The sequence below is a fragment of the Triticum dicoccoides genome, chromosome 4A (assembly GCF_002162155.2).
Source record: "Triticum dicoccoides isolate Atlit2015 ecotype Zavitan chromosome 4A, WEW_v2.0, whole genome shotgun sequence".
Taxonomy (NCBI): domain Eukaryota; kingdom Viridiplantae; phylum Streptophyta; class Magnoliopsida; order Poales; family Poaceae; genus Triticum; species Triticum dicoccoides.
The window spans coordinates 305886597-305903602 of record NC_041386.1 but is presented as its reverse complement, the minus strand read 5'-3'; positions in this window follow the sequence as shown (position 1 = coordinate 305903602).

Below are 17006 nucleotides of genomic sequence, written 5' to 3'. Positions count from 1 at the left end.
CATGGGCCCCCTGTTGCTCCACCGACGTACTCCTTCCTCCTATATATACCTACGTACCCCCAAACGATCAGATATAGAGCCAAAAAGCTAATTCCACCGCCGCGGCTTTCTGTATCCACGAGATCCCATCTTGGGGCCTGTTACGGAGCTCCGCCGGAGGGGACATCGATCACGGAGGGCTTCTACATCAACACCATAGCCCCTCTGATGAAGTGTGAGTAGTTTACTTCAGACCTACGGGTCCATAGTTATTAGCTAGATGGCTTCTTCTCTCTTTTTGGATCTCAATACAATGTTCTCCCCCTCTCTTGTGGAGAACTATTCGATGTAATCTTCTTTTTGTGGTGTGTTTGTTGAGACCGATGAATTGTGGGTTTATGATCAAGTCTATCTATGAACAATATTTGAATCTTCTATGAATTCTTTTATGTATGATTGGTTATCTTTGCAAGTCTCTTCAAATTATTAGTTTGGTTTGTGTCATGGAATTGTCACGGCAGATGTCCTTTTGTAAGGAGTTAGTCGTGGAGCCATCGCAACTAGGAAGATTAAAGGGGTTAATCGGGACAAGGACACGCGAGGTTTATACTAGTTCAGCCCCTTACGGTGAAGGAAGGCCTACGTCTAGTTGGGTTGGAATTGCTTGAGGTTTCGATGACCAGGGAGCGAGTTACGCTATGCCTGGCTCTCGATCAGTTGTTTTCTCTCCCTAAGCCGCTGGCGGGTTGACGCCCTGCGGCCTACAAAGTCCCGGCCGGCTCATAAACAGTGTCCGGCTCAGCGACTAGTTACTTCTACCTTACAGTACAAGTTATACCATCATGGCGGTTTATCTTTATGGGCCTCAGAGTCTCTTGTGGGCCTTTAAGCCTTTTAGTGAACCGCCATCTTCATGCCTTGGTCTTGGGCTTCTGATGAACCTCTATTTGCGTAACCCGGCCTCTCCTAGATGGCTTACACAAATAGTCATATCCCCAACATTAGGCCCCAGATTGATTTGAACCGGTTCATGTCAATCTTTGAAAACCTTATGAACTGGCCTTTAGTCTTCTGTCTTGCGTGAAAATTGTAACCCGCCGTGATGTCATCCTCTGGCTTTGGGTTAAATCACCGTGACGTCATCTTCAATAAAACTTATATTTTAATTCATCATATCTTCAACGGATCTTTGCCTTTACTGACCCTCCCGAAAATCGAGGCGTCGGGGCCGCTGGATAATGATGTCTTGGTCTCCTCGTTTCTCGTGCCATCTCAGTCGATCCTCCTTATAAATAGGCGCGACCTAGGTCTTTTTCATTTCCTCCAGTCGTCTTCTTCCTCGCACTCCCTCTTCTGCCGCTCGAGCTCCGCCGCCGCCACCGTCGGAAACCTCGTCTTCACCGACTCAGGCCGCTGCATCACCCTATTTTTTGACCAGAGAACAATGGCAACCCTCCGCAGTTCTTCCACATCGGTGAGTTCTCTTTCCCCCCTTTCTTAGATCTGCATTAGTACTGTCTTGAGTTCGTCGACGTTCATCGCCGCCCGACACAACCTCCATTAGTTCTTACCTCTAATACCTTGTTCAGATCGTAAAAACCACATAGAACTGCCGCGGAGGATGTTGTGTGCTTATTCTGTATGAAAACAGATCTCATTTCCTTGTTTTGGAAGCCCTCCTTGAGTATATGAACTTCCCTGTACTGTTTTAGGTCTAGAAATTTTTCCTTTCCAGAGCATCATTTGATCCAAAATAATAATTGCAACTTGTGAAACCTGTTTGCTCCACACTTAGCCAAAAACTGTGTTTGTTGACTCTGTTTCATCCATAGTAGTCCGTGTAGCCGGTTTAAGATAATACCGGCTGTCAGCACCGCTTGCCTCTGGCGACTTAAGAAAACCTTAATCATCTTTAATACCTGCAGTTGATAAACATTATCACATAGTTACCTGTATGTCATTAGGCCCCTTCTTAAGCCGTCATCTTAAATAACCCAATAATGTTTGTTCTCCGGGTTATAATAAACCGGAAAAATTTCCTTTATCTTGTTGTAGGCTTCAATTTACCCAATGGCACCCAAAGCTGTTAAACCTCCGGTTACCTGCAACTGGGTCCCATCCATTGTTACAGAGAGCAAACTGTCCGAGTTTGAAAAGTCTGGCCATCTGCCCAAGAAGGATGTCATGTCTTATCGTGCTCCTGAACCGTCTGAAGAGAAACCTCAACCCAAGGAAGGGGAGGTGATCATTTTTACCGATCACATGAGCCGGGGATTTGCTCCTCCCGGTTCAAAATTCTTTAGAGACGTTTTGCACTTCTTTGACTTAAGACCTCAAGACATCGGGCCCAATTCCGTGTCAAATATCTGCAACTTCCAAGTTTTCTGTGAGGTTTACCTTGGAGAAGAACCCAGCCTACTTTTGTTCAGGGAATTGTTCTATTTGAACCGACAGAATGAGCGGGCCAATGGGCCCAGTCTGGAGCTTGGTGGCATATCGATTCAAAGGCAGAGAGACTCCTATTCCCTTATGCTAAATTTCTGAGTCATCCAAAGGACTGGAACCAGACATGGTTCTACTACCAAGATACTTCTCCGGCTGGTGAAAACCCGCTGCCCGGCTTCCGTGCATTGCGCCTTGACCCTACTCACCCGCTGCCGGATAAGTTGACTGCTATTGAACGTCTGCCACTCACCCCCAAGATCAAGAAGATTAAAGCTCTTTTAGGGAACGGCTTAGATGGCATTGACCTGGTCCGAGTCTGGGTTGCTTGGAGAATAATTCCGTTAAGCCGCCGCCCCAGCTTAATGTGTAATTATTCAGGCGAGAAAGATGACCCTCAGTGTCATAGTCCTGACGACTTACCAGATGACGTAGTGAAAGCTACAACTCAGTCTTTGTTGAAAGAGGGCACAGTGAATAGTAATGCTTTCGGCTTACTACCTTTTTGCAAGAGGAACCCGGCCCCTGCAGTAAGTTTCCAGTCGTCGGGTTATTCTTTTTATCATGTTATACTGTATTCTTACACATAACCCTTTATAACCTTTTACAGGCAAATGATAACTTCTGGAAAATCCAATATGATCATGAAGCGGCCAAACAAGCCAGGGCAGCCAAGAGGGCCGAAAGGAAAACCGCCAAGCCCACCACTTCAAGGAAAAGGAAGCCAAGCGCTTCTGAGTTGTTTCAGCTTGATGATACTGATGATAATGAGGAAGAGGTAACTTTTTAATTTCCCTTTCCCCTTTATCACTACTTTACTGATATTAACCTTCTTTCAGGGAGACACGGGCAACAGCCAACCCGTCAAGGAAGAGGTAATTATAATCTCCTCCGACTCCGAACTTCGGCCGCGTCAGAAAATTCGAAGAGTAACCCGGAAAGTAAGATTTTCACACCCTTTGGCTTACAAGATCCTGACTTTCTTTTGAAGCAACAGCAATTTGAAAACCGGAGGCAGACCCGGACCAGCAAGGATGCAGAGCTATCCTCCGACTTGCCTGACACAACCCGGAAGCGTCGGACTGAGGTTATCTCAATTCCTTTGGCTCCAATTACCAGGATACCTCTCCTTCATCCGGCGAGTCCATGCAATCAAACATGCGGCTTTTAAGACTGCCCCTGGGTAATATCAATTTATTCACCTTATGTTTTTCTTTCTTCATGTTTCTTTACTTATTTCTCTGCTTTGCCCACAGCGTGCAGGTTAAGCCCAGGAAGAAAGCCAAGAAGGATAAACCGGCCCAAACCCCTGTGGTGACTGAACCGGAATAGGGTATAGCTGCTCCCGACTCTTCCACACATCAACCGCCGCCTGAGCCGGCTCAAGACATTGCAGCACCAACTTCTGACCCACCTGCTGAAGATATTCTTGATGGTTATGTTAACCCGGAGGCACCTAGCCCAGTCAAAACGGCTGACCCAGAAGTGGAATTTCTCAAGGCTTAATTCGTTGAGCCGGCCAGGCCCACCGTCCTTGCCAAATGCTCGGCTAAAGAGGAGTTGCTAGAACGCCATAAGGCCAAGATGGATATCACCGACTATACTCATTTGAGTATTGGAGAGATCGTCTCGGGCTATATCAACCAGGTGCAAAGCAGCCGTGACCTGGAAATTGACATGGTGAAGCAAATACAGCAAAAATCTGAGGTATGACTTATGCTTCCTTACTTTCAATTATACTTACTGTACCAGCCCCCAAGTCTATTGCTTATGAATAAATATGATGTAGACTTAAAAAAATTGTTAGAGCTGCTTGCCCGGCTTAAAGAAAAATATTTAAACCGGATGTAACACAATACCTTTAACTTGTGATACACATTAGCCCCCAAGTGTCAAGTATCTTTGCTTGCAAAGTGCTTGGGACTTAATATTATTTACCGTAATCTTGACTACTATCCGGTGCAATGCAGGCCATCATAAGTCAATTTGAATCAGAGATTGTTGACCCGAAGAACCACGTGGCAGCCCAGGAGATTGAAACTCAAAAGGCTAACTCCAATTTTGAATTCAGCGTCTCTGAACAAGAGAAGCTGAAGAAAAATTTTGAGTCGGAGAAGAAAATGTGGACTGACGAAAAGGCCGGACTGGTGACCCGGGCCGAGACAGCAGAGGCGTCGCTGGCAAATGCAATAGCCGAACTGACCGGCTTACAATGCCAGATATCTCAGATGGTCTCAGCGATCTTTGGTAAGTTATCTTAAGCAAGCATTAAATATTGTAAATATTCCTTCAATTGTTACCTGAGGTTTACCTTATACTTACCAATACAGGCCCCAGGAGCACAAACCTCAAGCAGAATATGCTGATCAAATTGAAGGCGGTGTATACTCTAGTAGAGCAACTGTACATCGGGTCACAACGTGCCTTGGCCGTTGTAGCCTTATCAAATGATGTGCCCCACCTCTTGCAAGATGTGTTACAACGGCTTGCTGTACTTCCTTAGCGGATTCAAGACTTGAGACGGCCCAAGCAAGAGCCGGAGCAATAGCCGCTTTGAGCCGGGCCAAAGCCTGGTTACCAGAGCTAGACCCGGCCGACATCGCTCTTGGGTATCCAAGTTTAAAGGAGGATGGCACTCCATTTGATGAAAAGGATTTCACCACCTGCGTGAGGGATATACGCCCTGTGGCCACTCAAATTGGAAACGACACTGACCTCACCAAGTGGCAGCCGGGTTATGACAAGGAGAATCGGAGAATCCCCACGCCGCATTATGACGATGTCAGCTTGATCCCTCCAATCCGTAAGCACACCTTTGCCCCTGAAGTCGACCCAGTCGGTTTAATAGATGATGAAGCTGAGTTTGAGGCCTTGAGTGGCATTGACTAGGCCTCATCATCCTTCCAGGACAAAGCAGCCGGCGGAGAGGCGGAGAAGGATAACTCGAAAGCTTCAAGTCAACCCCAAGAGTAGATTGCCAGGCGCCACCTGCTTATGTCGTTGTAGAAAAACAATGTCGCATCATTCAGACTCGGGGAGTCTTGTAACAGAGTAGAAAATACTTTGAGATTTGCTATGCCTTTGTGCATGCTTATGGCCCTTAATACTTGCATAAGCCGCCGTCACTATGCACTTTGTAGTTTATATGAATCTGTTATGTCCTTTGCAGAAATGTCTTGCATTGCCCTGTCATGCTTACGGCTGCTTTTCCGGCTTATATAAGCCAACCCCTGAGGGTAAGTTTAACTCCTAAAAAATGGCACATAAAAGTTCACCTGGTACTTAACAACCTGATGTAACCAATATTAATCCTGGAGGATTGCAATGTATTCAATTGTATTTTCAAGAGGGTCGCAAGATATCCAATGTTGATACTTGAAAAATATGATGAACAAAATTCAAGGGTTCCTGATTCGAATATGATCAGTGAACCGTTCCAAAGGGGTTGAGCTAAGATTCGGATATGATCTGTTAGCCCCCAGTGGCTGTGGCGATGCCGATCAAGTGGGTATCGACAGCTATGTTCTCTTTGGTTCGAATACGGCCTATGTTTGAACAGGAAGACCCAACTGACCATAAGAGTTGTTTAATGACGCTGATTCGAATATGATCCACGTCAGACCCAAAGGGGTTAAGCTATGATTCAAATATGATCAAGAATCCCCCAAGTGGGTTTGGCAGTATGCCGATCAAGTGGGTATCGACAGCTATTTTCTCTTTGGTTCGAATACGACCTATGTTTGAACAGGAAGCCCCCAAGTGATCACGGCTAGATTTAGATATGATCATAAGCCGGACCAAAGGAAAGCCGAATTCAGATATGATCCGCTTCTCCTTGGTTATCTCCACCACCTCACAAAGAAAACACATAAACCTTTTTTGGGAGTGGAAAAAAGGACAGAGGTCCTGCTTTATTGCTTTATGTAATATACATAGTATAAGTATATACACATTAGAGCCGATGGCTCAAGTATAATAAGGCTAAAGATGAGCGATATTCCACTGCCGACGGGTCTCCTCCTCCGACTTACGTGAGTCTTTGTGCTCCCGAACGTCGATAAGGTAGTATGATCCGTTGTTCAGATTCTTGTTGACCACAAAGGGTCCTTCCCAAGGAGGGGATAGCTTGTGCATGTCAGATTGATCCTGGATGAGTCAGAGCACTAAGTCGCCTTCCTGAAAGGTTCTGGACCTAACTCGGCGGCTGTGGTAGCGGCGCAGGTCTTGCTGGTAAATCGCCGAGCGGGCTATTGCCAAGTCTCGCTCTTCATCCAACAAGTCAAGTGCATCTTGCCGAGCTTTTTCATTGTCTTCCTCAACATAAGCCGCCACACGGGGTGAGTCATGACGGATGTCACTTGGCAGGACCGCCTCTGCTCCATACACCATAAAGAAAGGCGTGTAACCCGTAGATCTGTTAGGTGTAGTATTGATGCTCCAAAACACAGAAGGTAACTCCTCCACCCAACAACCCGGCGTCCGCTGCAAAGGGACCAAGAGCCGGGGCTTGATACCCCTCAAGATTTCTTGATTAGCTCGTTCTGCTTGACCATTGGACTGAGGGTGAGCCACAGCTGAAATGTCAAGCCGGATATGCTCTCGTTGAAAGAACTCTTCCATAGCTCCTTTGGAGAGGTTAGTGCCATTATCAGTTATAATGCTGTGTGGAAAACCAAAGCGAAAAATCACCTTTTTCATAAACTGGACCGTCGTGGCTGCATCACACTTACTGACTGGCTCCGCCTCCACCCACTTTGTGAACTTGTCAACCGCCACCAAGAGGTGCGTATTTTTATCCTTAGACCTTTTGAAAGGCCCGACCATATCAAGCCCCCAGACTGCAAACGGCCAAGTAATTCGAATCATCCTCAATTCTTGAGCCGGCACATGGGCTCGTCGTGAGAATTTCTGACACCCATCACATTTACTGACCAGGTCTTCTGCATCAGCATGAGCCGTCAGCCAATAAAACCCATGACGGAAAGCTTTGGCCACAAGAGATTTTGAGCCGGCGTGATGACCACATTCGCCTTCATGAATCTCACGAAGGATCTCCTGACCCTCTGTAGGTGACACACAACGTTGAAACGCTCCAGTGACGCTGCAATGATGTAACTCGCCATTGACAATTGTCATGGACTTGGACTGCCGGGCGATTTGTCTTGCCAAGGTCTCATATTCAGGCAACTTTCCCCGAGTCATGTAAGCCAAATAAGGCACTGTCCAATCCGGGATAACGTGGAGAGCCGCCAGCAGCTGTGCCTCCGGGTCTGGTATTGCCAGATCTTCCTTTGTAGGTAACTTAACAGAAGGATTGTGCAAAACATCAAGAAAGGTGTTAGGCGGCACCGGCTTACGCTGAGACCCCAGTCGGCTTAAGGCATCAGCCGCCTCATTCTTCCTTCGATCAATGTGTTCCACCACATAACCCTTGAAATGTCCAGCCACAGCATCGACTTCATGACGGTAAGCCGCCATAAGGGGATCTTTAGAGTCCCACTTGCCTGACACCTGTTGAGCCACAAGGTCTGAGTCTCCCAAGCATCTTACCCGGTTCAAGTTCATCTCTTTGGCCATCCGGAGACCATGGAGTAGGGCCTCGTACTCAGCTGCATTGTTAGTACAAGGAAACATAAGCCGGAGCACATAAGAAAATTTGTCACCTCGAGGGGAAGTTAACACGACTCCAGCCCCCGAGCCTTCCAACTGTCTGGACCCATCAAAGTGAATAGTCCAATAAGTGTTATCGGGCTTCTCCTCAGGTGCCTGTAGCTTGTCCAGTCATTGATGAAATCCACCAAAGCTTGAGACTTAATGGCAGTGCGTGGTATGTACTTCAGACTATGAGGCCCGAGCTCGATGGCCCACTTGGCAACTCGTCCTGTAGCCTCTCTATTCTGAATAATGTCTCCCAAGGGGGCAGAACTTACCACAGTGATAGGGTGACCTTGGAAGTATTGCTTCAGCTTCCGGCTTGCCATGAACACCCCGTAAACAAGTTTCTGCCAATGAGGATATCTTTGTTTTGACTCGATGAGTACCTCACTGACATAATAAACCGGCCGTTGAACCGGATGTTCCTTACCAGCCTCCTTGCGCTCTACCACAATTGCCACACTGACGGCTTGTGAATTAGCAGCCACATATAATAGCAAAGGCTCTTTGTCAATGGGAGCTGCAAGAACTGGCGGCTCAGATAACTGCCTCTTCAAATCCTCAAAAGCAGTATTAGCAGCGTTACTCCAGACAAAGGTGTCTGCCTTCTTCATCAGTTGGTACAGCGGTAGGGCCTTCTCACCTAACCGGCTTATGAACCGGCTTAAAGCGGCAACACGACCAGCCAGTCGCTGAACATCATTGATACATGCCGGTTTAACCAAAGAAGTGATTGCCTTAATCTTCTCCGGATTAGCCTCGATGCCCCTGTTTGAGACCAAGAATCCCAAAAGCTTGCCTGCAGGCACACCAAATACACACTTCTCCGGGTTAAGCATCATTTTGTAAACCCGGAGATTGTCAAAGGTTTCTCTGAGATCAGATATCAAGGTTTCCGCCTCTCTGGATTTCACCACTATGTCATCCACATAAGCATGAACATTGCGCCCAATCTGATTGTGGAGACAATTCTGTACACACCGTTGATAAGTCGCCTGGGCACTCTTGAGCCCAAAAGGCATAGACACATAGCAGAAGGCTCCAAACGGAGTGATGAAAGCCATCTTCTCCTGGTCCTTAACTGCCATCTTGATCTGATGATAACCAGAGTAAGCATCCAAAAAGCTCAAACGCGCACAACCCGCCGTAGCATCAATGATTTGATCAATACGGGGGAGAGCGAAAGGATCAGCCGGACAAGCCTTATTTAAGTCCGTGTAATCCACACACATCCGCCAGGTGCCGTTTTTCTCGAGCACAAGCACCGGGTTAGCCAACCACTCCGGGTGAAAAACTTCAACAATGAACCCAGCCGCCAAGAGCCGGGCGACCTCTTCTCCTATAGCTTTTTGTCGTTCCTCATTGAATCGCCGCAGAAACTGCCTGACTGGCTTATACTTTGGATCAATATTAAGAGTGTGCTCAGCGAGTCCTCTCGGTACACCCGGCATGTCAGAAGGCTTCCATGCAAAGATGTCCCGGTTCTCACGGATGAACTCGATGAGCGCACTTTCCTATTTAGGATCCAAGTTGGCACTGATGCTGAATTGCTTAGACGAATCTCCCGGAGTAAAATCAACAAGCTTAGTCTCTGCAGCCGATTTAAACTTCATGGCCGGGTCATGCTCGGCAGTCGGCTTCTTGAGAGAGGTCATATCCGCCGGGTCAACGTTATATTGATAAAATTTGAGCTCCTCTATTGCACAGATAGACTCGGCATAAGCCGCATCGCCTTCTTCGCATTCCAGGGCCACCTTTCGGCTTCCATGCACAGTGATGGTACCCTTGTAACCCGGCATCTTGAGTTGTAAATAAACATAACACGGCCGCGCCATGAACTTGGCATAAGCCGGCCGCCCGAACAAAGCGTGATATGGACTCTTGATTTTTACCACTTCAAAAGTTAACTTTTCCGCCCTAGAATCATGCTCGTCTCCAAAGGCCACCTCTAGCTCAATCTTACCCACAGGATACGCCGACTTACCAGGCACCACTCCATGGAAGACGGTGTTGGAAGTCTTTAAATTCTTGTCAGTTAAGCCCATGCGCCGAAAGGTCTCGTAATAGAGGATGTTGATGCTGCTACCTCCATCCATGAGCACCTTAGTAAATTTATAACCACCAACCTGTGGTGCCCCTACCAGGGCCAGTTGACCCGGATTATCAACCCGGGGAGGGTGATCCTCCCTGCTCCAGACAATAGGCTGTTCCGACCACCTCAAGTAATGAGGGACTGCCTGCTCAACAGAATTCACCGCCCTCCTATGAACTTTTTGATCACGTTTACACAAACTTGTGGTGAACACGTGATACTGCCCACTGTTTAGCTGTTTTGGATGGCTCTGATAACCCGACTGCTGCTGTTGCTGACCTCCTTGACCAGTCTGCTGTTGATTATAACCACCCTGGCTTCCCTGAAAACCGGATCCTGAACCGCCGCCCGGGCCATGAAAGCCGCCAGCTCCTGAGCCGCCGCCTGGGCCTTGATTGCCATCAAACGTATTAGAATTCTTGAAAGCCTTCATGATTGCGCAATCCTTCCATAAATGAGTCGCTGGTCGTTCTCGGGTGCCGTGTTTCGGGCAGGGCTCATTGGGTAGTTGCTCAAGAGACGGACCTGACCCGCCAAACCGAGGGGGTGGCTTTCCTTTGTGCTTCTGATTGTTACCCTGTGCATTGGCCACAAATTCTGGGTTACCGTCCACCTTACTCTTATTGCCTCCTAGACTCGCCGGGTTATGCTGCTGACCCTTTCCATTACCATTCTTCTTTCCCTTCTCTGTCTTTTCCTCATCATACGCGGGATCCTTGGTACTATCAGAATCGGCATACTTGACTAAAGCCGCCATCAGCGTCCCCATATCGTTGCAATCACGCTTAAGGCTCCCCAGTTTCTGTCTCAGAGGCTCAAAGTGGCAATTCTTCTCCAGCATGAGAACTGCTGAGCCGGCATCCATCTTGTCAGACGAATGTATTATATCTTTGACCCGGCGCACCCAATGAGTCGTAGATTCACCTTCCTCCTGTTTACAATTTGTCAGGTCCGCAATCGACATAGACTGCTTGCAAGTGTCCTTAAAGTTTTGGATGAAACGGGCATTTAGCTCCGCCCATGAACCAATGGAATTGGGTGGCAAACCCTTTAACCAAGAACGGGCCGTTCCGTCTAACATCATGGTGAAGTATTTAGCCATCGCTTCATCACTAACCTCCAGCAGCTCCATGGCCATCTCGTAACTTTCAATCCACGCCCCAGGCTGTAAATCGGTTGTATAATTCGGCACCTTTCGAGGTCCCTTGAAATCCTTGGGCAGACGTACATTTCGTAGAGCCGGCACCAGACAAGGAACTCCTCCGGTTCTAGTAGCAACACCCGCCTCAACGGAAGTCGTCGGGTAAGCCGGTGAGTCCTGTTGGGCTGCTAGCTGAGCCGCTAGCTGAGCCGCCCGCTCGTCCTCCTGACGTATCTGATCTTGAACCTGGTTATACCCGCCGGGCTGATTTCGGCGCTGAGCGCTACTTGACAAGGCCTCTGACTCCATGTGTCTACTGTAACTTGGGCTCCGGTTTTGACGAGGTGGAGCTAGCCAGGGCGGAGGGGTTGAGTGAATCTTGTCCCGGCTGTAGGAGTAGGTTCCTTGCTGAGCCAGGGCTGTTTGGACAAGTTCCCTGATCCTCCGGGTTTCCACCACTGTTGGATCATCACCATCTACTAGGAGAGCCACCAAACATGCTGATGCTGCGATTAAGTTCTCCATGGGGTTGGAGAAGTGACCCTGTGGTATTGGTACGTAATGGGGCGGTGCCATATTGCCATGAAGAGGCGCCGTCACCGGAGGCTGGACTGGGCCTCCCGCTCCGGATGTCATAAACTGATTTGCACCTGGCGGGTTACTTGGGCCGGCCCCGGGTGTAGCAAAGAGATTCCGAGGATCATAAATCTGAGGTAAACGGTACTGAGTTTTCTGATGTCTCCTCCTCATTACCTCATCAGATGCATTCAAGCTCAACGTGAGCTGTAAGGCCTCTGCCTGAAGTTGCTGCGCCCGTACGTCCAAAGCCGCCCACTCTGTGGCTAATCTAGTATCTTCAGCTGCTAAGGTTTCTTTGGCCCGGGCGATCTCATCGCGAACCTGTGCCACCTCTGCCTCATGCTCAGATTGGTTCGCAGGGACGACTGTAGCAGTTACCAAGGCCGTAAGTTTATCCATGAGATCCATCAGCACCTGAGCCGGTGAGCGCACAGGGCCTCCTGCCCCGGCTGCTCCTAACCTGGACGTTATCGCTGCTGAGGCCGTAGAATTTTGGCCGGGTTGAGTACCAGCCATGAAGACTCCTGCCCAGTTTGGCGACTCTGAGGGGTCCGGAATAGTGCTGCCATCCTAACAACCCCCAAGCACACCATCTTGAACTTGATACAGCGAATCTGTTGAGCCGGCGGACGAATCACCGTTAGAGAGGACGGCCGGCTCACCATCACCTTCAGATCCTTCAAAAAGTTCACCTCCGTGGATGCAACCCACAAAGGCACGCTTCACGACGGGTTGAGCTCAGACGGGTTTCGCACGCTGAGCCGTCTCAATGAGGTCGGTGCAGCTGTCCAGCTCAGGGCCCGGCTCACCAATCCGGCCGATGAAGACGTGAATTCCGCCAAAGGGGACCCGGTACCCGTACTCAATTGAGCCGGCGTCGGGGGCCCAGCCTTTGTCGTCGATGTAGATCTTGCCGCGACGACTCTTGGTCATCCGGCCAACTGTGTATCCCTTGAGCCCTTCGAAGCTGCCCTTCAAGAACTCAAATCCACTGTGCGCTGGCCCCACGGTGGGCGCCAACTATCGTGGAATTGTCATGGCAGATGTCCTTTTGTAAGGACTTAGTCGTGGAGCCATCGCAACTAGGAAGCTTAATGGGGTTAATCAGGACAAGGACACGTGAGGTTTATACTAGTTCAGCCCCTTACGGTGAAGGAAGTCCTACGTCTAGTTGGGTTGGAATTGCTTGAGGTTTCGATGACCAGGGAGCGAGTTACGCTATGCCTGGCTCTCGATCAGTTGTTTTCTCTCCCTAAGCCGCTGGCGGGTTGTCCCCTTATATACACGGGTTGACGCCCTGCGGCCTACAGAGTCCCGACTGGCTCATAAACAGTGCCCGGCTCGGCAACTAGTTACTTCTACCTTACAGTAGAAGTTATACCATCATGGCGGTTTATCTTTACGGGCCTCAGAGTCGCCTGTGGGCCTTTAAGCCTTTTAGTGAACCGCCATCTTCATGCCTTGGTCTTGGGCTTCTGATGAACCTCTATTTGCGTAACCCGGCCTCTCCTGGATGGCTTACACAAATAGTCATATCCCCAATAGTTTGGCCTACTAGATTGATCTTTCTTGCAATGGGATAAGTGCTTAGCTTTGGGTTCAATCTTGCGGTGTCCTTTCCCAGTGACAGTAGGGGCAGCAAGGCACGTATTGTATTGTTGCTATCGAGGATAACAAGATGGGGTTTTCATCATATTGCATGAGTTTATCCGTCTACATCATGTCATCTTGCTTAAGGCGTTACTCTGTTTTTAACTTAACACTCTAGATGCATGCTGGATAGCGGTTGATGAGTGGAGTAATAGTAGTAGATGCAGGCAGGAGTCGGTCTACTTGTCTCGGACGTGATGCCTATATACATGATCATGCCTAGGTATTCTCATAACTATGCTCAATTCTGTCAATTGCTCAACAGTAATTTGTTCACCCACCGTAGAATACTTATGCTCTCGAGAGAAGCCACTAGTGAAACCTATGGCCCCCGGGTCTATCTTTATCGTATTAATCTCCTACTACTTAGTTATTTCCTTTGCTTTTTACTTTGCCTTTATTTTACTTCGCATCTTTATCACAAAAAAACCAAAAATATTATCTTATCATATCTATCAGATCTCACTCTCGTAAGTGGCCGTGTAGGGATTGACAACCCCTATTCGCGTTGGTTGCGAGGATTTATTTGTTTTGTGCAGGTACGAGGGACTCGCGCATAGCCTCCTACTGAATTGATACCTTGGTTCTCAAAACTGAGGGAAATACGTACGCTACTTTGCTGCATCATCCCTTCCTCTTCGGGGAAAACCAACGCAGTGCTCAAGAGGTAGCAAGAAGGATTTCTGGCGCCGTTGTCGGGGAGGTCTACGCAAAAGTCAACATACCAAGTACCCATCACATACCCTTATCTCCCACATTACATTATTTGCCATTTGCCTCTCGTTTTCCTCTCCCCCACTTCACCCTTGCCATTTTATTTGCCCTCTCTCTCTCTCTATCCTCCATCAATTTCTCTGTTTGCCTCTTTTTGCCCGCTTGTTTTTTTGTTTACTTGTGTGTTAGTTTGCTTGCTTGTCACGATGGCTCAAGATAATACTAAATTATGTGACTTCACCAATACCAACAACAATGATTTTATTAGCACTCGGATTCCTCCTCTTACCGATGCTGAATCTTGTGAAATTAATACTGCTTTGCTGAATCTTGTCATAAAAGATCCGTTTTCCAGCCTTCCTAGTGAAGATGCCGCTACCCATCTAAATAGCTTCGTTGATTTGTGTGATATGCAAAAGAAGAAAGATGTGGATAATGATATTGTTAAATTGAAGCTATTTCCTTTTTCACTTAGAGATCGTGCTAAAGCTTGGTTTTCGTCTTTGCCTAAAAATAGTATTGATTCATGGAATGAGTGCAAAGATGCTTTTATCTCTAAGTATTTTCCTCCCGCCAAGATCATCTCTCTTAGAAACAATATTATGAATTTTAAGCAACTTGATCATGAACATGTTGCACAAGCTTGGGAGAGAATGAAACTAATGATATGTAATTGCCCTACTCATGGTTTGAATTTGTGGATGATTATACAAATTTTTTATGCCGGATTGAATTTTGCGTCTAGAAATCTTTTAGATTCGTCCGCGGGAGGCACTTTTATGGAAATCACTTTAGGAGAAGCTACTAAACTCCTAGATAATATTATGGTTAATTATTCTCAATGGCATACTGAAAGATCTACTAATAAAAAGGTGCATGCGATAGAAGAAATTAATGTTTTGAGTGGAAAGATGGATGAACTTATGAAATTATTTGCTAATGAAGTGTTTCTTCTGATCCTAATGATATGCCCTTGTCTACTTTGATTGAGAATAATAATGAATCTATGGATGTGAATTTTGTTGGTAGGAACAATTTTGGTAACAACGCGTATAGAGGAAATTTCAATCCTAGGCCTTATGCTAGTAATCCCTCCAATAATTATGGTAATTCCTACAACAATTCTTATGGAAATTATTATAAGATGCCCTCTGATTTTGAATCTAATATTAAAGAATTTATTACTTTGCAAAAGAATTTTAATGCTTTGATTGAAGAAAAATTGCTTAAGATCGATGAGTTGGCTAGGAACGTTGATAGAATTTCTCTTGATGTTGATTCTTTTAAACTTAGATCTATTCCACCTAAGCATGATATCAATGAGTCTCTCAAAGCCATGAGAATTTCCATTGATGAGTGCAAAGAAAGAACCGCTAGGATGCGTGCTAAGAAAGATGCCTTTATAAGAGCGTGTTCTTCTAGTTCCTATGAAAATAATGATGAAGATCTAAACGTTATTGATGTGTCCCCTATTAAATCTTTGTTTTGCAATATTAATATTGATAATGATGGGACTGAATATGATCCACCTTTACCTGGAAGGCGTTCCAAGAATTCAGAATTTTTTGATCTTGATGCTAAAATTGATAAAAGTGGGATTGAAGAAATTAAAACCCTAGATGTTGCTAAACCCACTATTATGGATTTCAAGGAATTTAACTATGAAAATTGCTCTTTGATTGATTCTATTTCCTTGTTGCAATTCGTGCTAAATTCTCCTCATGCTTATAGTCAAAATAAAGCGTTTACTAAACATATCGTTGATGCCTTGATGCAATCTTATGAAGAAAAACTTGAATTGGAAGTTTCTATCCCTAGAAAGCTTTATGATGAGTGGGAACCAACTATTAAAATTAAAATTAAAGATCATGAATTCTATGCTTTATGTGATTTGGGTGCTAGTGTTTCCACGATTCCACAGACTTTGTGTGATTTGTTAGGTTTCCGTGATTTTGATGATTGCTCTTTAAACTTGCACCTTGCGGATTCCACTATTAAGAAACCTATGGGAAGAATTAATGATGTTCTTATTGTTGCAAATACAAATTATGTACCCGTAGATTTTATTGTTCTTGACATAGATTGCAATCCTTCATGTCCTATTATTCTTGGTAGACCTTTCCTTAGAACGATTGGTGCAATTTATTGATATGAAGGAAGGAAATATCAGATTCCAATTTCCATTAAGGAAGGGCATGGAACACTTTCCTAGAAAGAAAATTAAAGTACCTTATGAATATATTATGAGATCCACTTATGGATTGCCTACCAAAGATGACAATACCTAGATCTATCCTTGCTTGTTATGCCTAGCTAGGGGCATTAAACGATAGCGCTTGTTGGCAGGCAACCCAATTTTATTTTTATTCCTTGATTTTTTCTCCTGTTTAGTAATAAATAATTTATCTAGCCTCTTTTTTGGTTGTGTTTTTTGTGTTTAATTAGTGTTTGTGTCAAGTAGAACCGTTGGGAAGACTTGGGGAAAGTCTTGTTACACTTGCTGTAAAAAACAGAAACTTTAGCGCTCACGAGAACTACTGCCATTTTTATTTGGAAAGTGATATTTAGTTAATTATTTTTGCATATGATTAATAGATAAATTACTCACGTCCAGAAATTTATTTTAGAATTTTTGGAGTTCCAGATCTTGCGCTAGCTACAGATTACTACAGACTGTTCTGTTTTTGACAGATTCTGTTTCTTGTGTGTTGTTTGCTTATTTTGATGAATCTATGGCTAGTAAAATAGTTTATA